Genomic DNA, 7,724 nt, shown 5'->3' on the forward strand with positions numbered 1-7,724 from the left:
CCTAACTGTGCACCGTTGCGAAGGTTCGTTGTTTCGAAGCACCACGTGATGATCGGGTGTGACAGATTCTAACGTTCGAATACAATGGGTGTAAGCCAGATTTACACACGCAATACACTTAGGTTGACTTGACGAGCCTATCATGTACAGACATGGCCTCGGAACATGGAAGACCGAAAGGTCGAGCATGAGTCGTATAGAAGATACGATCAACATGAAGATGTTCACCGATGTTGACTAGTCCGTCTCACGTGATGATCGGACACGGCCTAGTTGACTCGGATCATGTTTCACTTAGATGACCAGAGGGATGTCTATCTGAGTGGGAGTTCATTAAATAATTTGATTAGATGAACTCAATTATCATGAACATAGTCTAAATTGTCTTTGAAAATATGTTGTAGATGAATAGCTCACGTTGTAGCTCCCTATTTCAATACATTCCTAGAGAAAGACCAAGTTGAAAGATATTGTAAGCAATGATGCGGACTAGGTCCGTAGTCCGAGGAGTGTCCTCAATTGTACACAGAAGGCTTACGTCTTTGATGCACCGCTCGATGTGCAAACCCCTACAACGTTGTCTGTGGATGTTGTGAACACCTGACAGACACGTCCTGATGACTACTTGATAGTTTAGTGCACCATACTTTACGGCTTAGAATCGGGATTCCAATGACGTTTTGAACGCCATAGAACATATGAGATGTTCTAAGAGCTGAAATTGGGATTTCAGGCTCATGCCCGTGTTGAGAGGTATGAGACCTCTGACAAGTTCTTTTGCCAACAAGATGGAGGAGAATAGCTCAGCTAGTGAGCATGTGCTCAGAATGTCTGGGTGCTACAATCACTTAAATCAAGTGGGAGTTAAACTTCCAGATAAGATAGTGATTGATAGAGTTCTCTAGCCACTATCACTAAGCTACTAGGTTTTCGTGATGAACTATGACATGCAAGGGATGGAGTTGATCCCGGAGCTGTTTGCGGTGCTTAAGACCGCAAAAGGTAGAAATCAAGAAGGAGCATCAAGTGTTGATGGTTTAACAAGACCACTGGTTTCAAGAAGGGCAAGGGCTAGAAGGGAAACTTCATGGATGGCAAACCAGTTGCCGCTCCAGTGAAGGAACCCAAGGTTGAACCCAAACCCGAGACTAAGTGCTTCTATTGTAAGGGGAACGGTCACTGGTAGCGGAATTACCCCAAATGCATGGTAGATAAGAAGGCTAGCAACTTCAAAGTATATATACGTGTCAATAATGTGTACCTCACTAGTACTCCTGGTAGCACCTGGGTATTGGATACCGGTTCAGTTACTATTATTGGTGACTTGAAGCAAAAGCTACGGACTAAACTGAAACTAGCTAAGGGCGAGGTGACGATGTGTGTTGGAAGTGTTTCCAAAGTTGATGAGATCACCATCGCCCGCTCCATCTGCCTTCGGGATTAGTATTGAACCTAGATAAATGTTATCAGGTGTCTACGTTGAGCATGAATATGATTAGATCATGTTCATTGCAATACGGTTATTCATTTAAATTAGAGAATAATGGTTATTCTGTTTACATGAATAACACCTTTCATGGTCATGCACCCTATGTGAATGGTTCATTGAATCTCGGTGGTGGTAATACACATGTTCACGCCAAAAGATGTAGAGTTAATAATGATAGTACCACTTTCTTGTGGCACTGCCGCTTAGGTCATATTGGCGTAAGATGCATGAAGAAACTCCATATCGATGGATGTTTGGAGTCACTTGATTTTGAATCGCTCGACACATGCGAGCCATGCCTCATGGGCAGGATGACTAAGACCCCGTTTTCAGGTACAATGAAACGGGCACGTGACTTGTTGGAAATCATGCATGATGATGCGTGTGATCCAATGAGAATTGAAGTGTGCGGTGGATATCACTATTTTCTCATCTTCACTGACGATTTGGGTAGATATAGGTATATCTACTTAATGAAGCACAAGTCTGAAACGTTTGAAAAGTTCAAGCGATTTCAGAGTGAAGTTAAGAATCATCATAACAAAAGATCATGTTCCTAAGATCTGATCAAAAGGGGACTTTCTGAGTTATGAGTTTGGCAATCACTTAAGACATTGTGGAATTGTTTCACAGTTGAAGCCACCTGGAACACCACAGGGTAATGGTGTGTCCGGACGTTGTAATCGAACCTTATGAGATATGGTGTGATCTATGATGTCTCTTACCGATCTACCGTTTTCATTTTGAGATTATGCGTTAGAGACAACTGCATTCACTTTAGATAGGACACCATCTATGTCCGTTGAGACGACATCATATGAACATTGGTTTGGCAAGAAACCAGAGTTGTTGTTTCTTAATGTTTGGGGATGCGATGCTTAGGGCTTCAGCCGGAGAAGCTCGGACCCAAAGCGGACAAACACATCTTCATAGGATACCCAAGGGTGACAGTTGGGTGTACCTTCTATCTCAGATCCGAGGGCAAATTGTTTGTCGCTAAGAACGGGTCCTTTCTCGAGAAGGAGTTTCTCTCGAAAGAATTGAGTGGGAGGAAGATAGAACTTGATGAGGTTGTCGAACCTTTACTTCAACCAGAGAGTAACGCAACACAGAAAGATGTTTTCTGTGGCGCCTATGTCTGTTGAATAGGAAGTTAATGATAGTGATCATGAAGCTTCGGATCAAGTTGCTATCAAACCTCATAGGTCGACAAGGACATGTACTACTCCTAAGTGGTACGGTAATCCTGTCTTAGATATCATGTTGTTAGACAACAATGAACCTACGATCTATGGAGAAGCGATGGTGGGCCCATATTCTGACAAATGGTTAGAAGCCATGAAATCCGAGATAGGATCCATATATCAGAACAAAGTATGGACTTTGGTGGACTTGCCCGATGATCGGCATGCCATTGAGATAAATGGGTCTTTAAGAAGAAGACGGACGTGGGCGGTAATGTTACCGTCTATGAAGCTCGACTTGTGGGAAAGAGTCTTTTCACAAGTTCAAGGAGTTGACTACGATGAGAATTTCTCACCCGTAGCGATGCTTAAGTCCGTCGGAATCATGTTAGCATTAGCTGTATTTTTCGAATATGAAATCTTACAGATGGATTTCAAAACAAGTTTTCTTACCAATTTTCCTAAGAAAAGTTGTATGTGATACAATAAAAGGTTTTGACGATCCTAAGAATGCTAAAAGGTATGCTAGCTCCAGCAATCCTTCTATGGACTAGAGCATGCATCTCGGAATCGGAATATATGTTTTGATGGAGTGATCAAAGCTTTTAGGTTTATACAATGTTTGCTAGAAACTTGTATTTACAAGAAAGTGAGTGGGAGCACTACAACATTTCTGATAAGTATATGTGGATGACATATTGTAGATCCAAAATAATGTAGAATTTCTGTAAAGCATAAACGGCTGTTTGAAGAGTGTTTTTCAAAGGAAGACCTGGATAAAGCTGCTTACAAATTGGGCATCAAGATCTATAGAGATAGATCAAGACGCCTGATGATACTTTCAAAGAACGCACACCTTGACATGTTTTTGAAGGAGTTCAAAATAGATCAGTCAAAGAAGGGGTTCTTGCCTGAGTTGTAAGGTGTGAAGTTGAGTAAGACTCAAAGCTTGACCACGGCAGAAGAAAGAGGAAGGACGAAGGTCGTCCCCTATGCTTTTGTCATAGGCTCTATACGGTATGCCATGCTGAAGTACCGCACGTGATGTGTGCCTTGCCACATGTCTGGCAAGAGGGTACAAAGGTGATCTAGGAGTAGATCACCGGATAGCGGTCAAAATTGTCCTTAGAGGAATAAGGAAATGTTTCTCGGTTATGGAGGTGATAAAGAGTTCGACGTAAAGAGTTACGTCGATGCAAGCTTAACACCTATCCGGATAGCTCTGAGTAGAGATACCAGATACGTATAATGGAGCAATAATTTGGAATAGCTCCAAGAGGAACGTGGTAGCAGCATCTATGATATAAAGTTTTGCGAAATACATAGGGATCTGAATATGGCAAGACCCGTTGACTACAACCTCTCTCACAAGCACAACATGATCAAACCCAGAACTCTTTGAGTGTTTATCACATAGTGATGTGAACTAGATCATTGAGTCTAGTAGACTCTTGGATGTTGGTCACATGGCGATGTGACCTGTGAGTGTTAATCACATGGCAATATGAACTAGATTATTGACTCTAGTGCAAGTGGGAGACTGTTGGAAATATGCCCTAGAGGCAATAATAAATTAGTTATTATTGTATATATATATTTCATTGTTCATGATAATCGTTTATTATCCATGCTAGAATTGTATTGATAGGAAACTCAGATACATGTGTGGATACATAGACAACACCATGTCCCTAGTAAGCCTCTAGTTGACTAGCTCGTTGATCAATAGATGGTTATGGTTTCCTGACCATGGACATTGGATGTCGTTGATAACGGGATCACATCATTAGGAGAATGATGTGATGGACAAGACCCAATCCTAAGCCTAGCACAAAGATCGTGTAGTTCATTTGCTAAAGCTTTTCTAATGCCAAGTATCATTTCCTTAGACCATGAGATTGTGCAACTCCCGGATACCGTAGGAGTGCTTTGGGTGTTCCAAACGTCACAACGTAACTGGGTGGCTATAAAGGTACACTACAGGTATCTCCGAAAGTGTATGTTGGGTTGCCACGAATCGAGACTAGGATTTGTCACTCCGTGTAAACGAGAGGTATCTCTTGGCCCACTCGGTAGGACATCATCATAATGTGCACAATGTGATCAAGGAGTTGATCACGGGATGATGTCTTACGGAACGAGTAAAGAGACTTGCCGGTAACGAGATTGAACAAGGTATCAGGATACCCACGATTGAATCTCGGGCAAGTATCGTACCGCTAGACAAAGGGAATTGTATACGGGATTGATTAAATCCTTGACATCGTGGTTCATCCGATGAGATCATCGTGGAGCATGTGGGAGCCAACATGGGTATCCAGATCACTCTGTTGGTTATTGAACAGAGAGTTGTCTCGGCCATGTCTGCATGACTCCCGAACCCGTAGGGTCTACACACTTAAGATTCGATGACGCTAGGGTTATAGGGAAAGTCTGTATGCGGTTACCGAATGTTGTTCGGAGTCCCGGATGAGATCCCGGACGTCACGAGGAGTTCCGGAATGGTCCGGAGGTAAAGATTAATATATAGGAAGTATGGTTTTGGCCACCGGAAGTGTTCCGGGCATCACCGGTAGTGTACCAGGATCACCGGAGGGGTCCGTGGGTCCACCAGGTGGGGCCACCATCCCCGGAGGCCTACATGTGCCAATAGTGGGAAGGGACCAGCCCCTAGGTGGGCTAGGGCGCCTCCCACCAAGGCCCAAGGCGCCTCCAAGAGGGGAAGGGGGCAAACCCTAGGGCAGATGGGCCCTAAGGCCCACCCTAGGTGCGCCTCCCCCTCTCCCCCTTGTGGCCGACACCCTAGATGGGATCTAGGGCTGCCGCACCCCTTGGGGTGGGAACCCTAGGTGGGGGCGCAGCCCTCCCTCTCCCCCTATATATAGTGGAGGCAAAGGGGCAGCCCAACACGCGATTCAATCTCCAAGTTGGCGCAGCCCTACCCCTCTCCCTCCTCGTCTCTCATAGTGCTTGGCGAAGCCCTGCTGGAGTCCCGCGCTCCTCCACCACCACCACGCCGTCGTGCTATTTCTGGATGGAGTCTTCCCCAACCTCTCCTTCTCCCCTTGCTGGATCAAGGCGTAGGAGACATCACCGGGCTGTACGTGCGTTGAACGCGGAGGTGCCATCCGTTCGGCACTAGGATCATCGGTGATTTGGATCACGACGAGTACGACTCCATCAACCCCGTTCACTTGAATGCTTCCGCTTAGCGATCTACAAGGGTATGTAGATGCACTCTCCTTCCCCTCGTTGCTAGATTAATCCATAGATTGATCTTGGTGATGCGTAGAAAATTTTGAATTTCTGCTACGTTCCCCAACAGGTAATACCCTACGTCCTGCTTGATTGTTCTTGATAATATGAGTAGTACAAGAGTTGATCTACCACGAGATCGAAGAGGCTAAACCCTAGAAGCTAGCCTATGGTATGATTGTTGTTTTTGGTCCTACAGACTAAACCCTTCAGTTTATATTGACATCGGAGGGGGCTAGGGTTACACAGAGTCGGTTACAAGGAAGGAGATCTACATATCTGTACTGCCAAGCTTGCCTTCCACGCCAAGGAGAGTCCCATCCGGACACGGGACGAAGTCTTCAATCTTGTATCTTCATAGTCCAACAGTCCGGCCAAAGGACATAGTCCGGCTGTCCGGATACCCCCTAATCCAGGCCTCCCTCATTGAGCTTGCCTTTCCCTCTCATGCTAGCCAAATTCTTTGCACCAAGTAGAGATACTACTTGTGCTTCCAAACATCCTTAAACCCAGTTTTGCCATGAGAGTCCACCGTACCTACCTATGGATTGAGTAAGATCCTTCAAGTAAGTTATCATTGTTGCATGCAATAAAAATTGCTCTCTAAATATGTATGATTTGTTAGTGTGGAGAAAATAAGCTTTATACGATCTTGTGATGTGGAAGAAATAAAAGGGATGGACTGCATAATAAAGGTCCATATCACAAGTGGCAATATACATTGACTTTCTTTTGCATTAAAGATTTCGTGCATCCAACCATAGAAGCACATGACAACCTCTGCTTCCCTCTGCGAAGGGCCTATCTTTTATTCTTGTCTTATACTTCATACAAGAGTCATGGTGATCTTCACCTTTCCTTTTTACAATTTATCCTTTGTCAAGCACAATGTGTTGGAAAGATCCTGATAGATATAGCTAATTGGATGTGAGTTTTCACGAACTATTATTGTTGACATTATCTTCGAGGTAAAAGGTTGGGAGGCAAAACTATAAGCCCCTATATTTCTCTGTGTCCGATTAAAACGCCATACCCACAAGTATTGCGTGAGTGTTAGCAATTGTGAATGACTAAATTATAGTTGAGTATGTGGACTTGCTTAAAAGCTCTTATATTGACTCTTTCCGATGTTACGATAAATTGCAATTGCTTCAGTGACCAAGATTATAGTTTGTTGGTTTTCAATGAAATTTCTGACTCATATTTTACATTGTGAATAGATTATTACTTTAGCATAAGAAATCATATGACAATATATATATATATATATATATATATATATATATATATATATATATATATGTTTTTGTTATAAGAATGATAGTGATGCCCTCATGTTCGTATTCTATTTTATCGACACCTCTATCTCTAAACATGTGGACATATTTCTCGTTATTGGCTTCCGCTTGAGGACAAGCAAGGTCTAAGCTTGGGGGAGTTGATACGTCCCTTTTGCATCATGCTTTTATATCGATATTTATTGCATTATGGGCTCTTACTACACACTATGTCACAATACTTATGCCTTTTCTCTTTTATTTTACAAGGTTTACATGAAGAGGCAGAATGCAGGCAGCTGGAACTCTCGGCTGGAAAAGGAGCAAATATTAGAGACCTATTCTGCACAACTCCAAAAGTCCTGAAACTTCACGGGAGCATGTTTTGGAATATATATAAAATACTGGCGAAAGAATTAACCAGAGGGGGCCCACACCCTGGCCACGAGGGTGGGGGCAGGCCTCCAGTGCTCATTTTCTCCCATATGAAGTCTTTCCTCCGAGAAAAAAAATCATAAG

Source organism: Triticum dicoccoides, chromosome 5A, assembly GCF_002162155.2.
Source record: "Triticum dicoccoides isolate Atlit2015 ecotype Zavitan chromosome 5A, WEW_v2.0, whole genome shotgun sequence".
Classification (NCBI taxonomy): Eukaryota; Viridiplantae; Streptophyta; class Magnoliopsida; order Poales; family Poaceae; genus Triticum; species Triticum dicoccoides.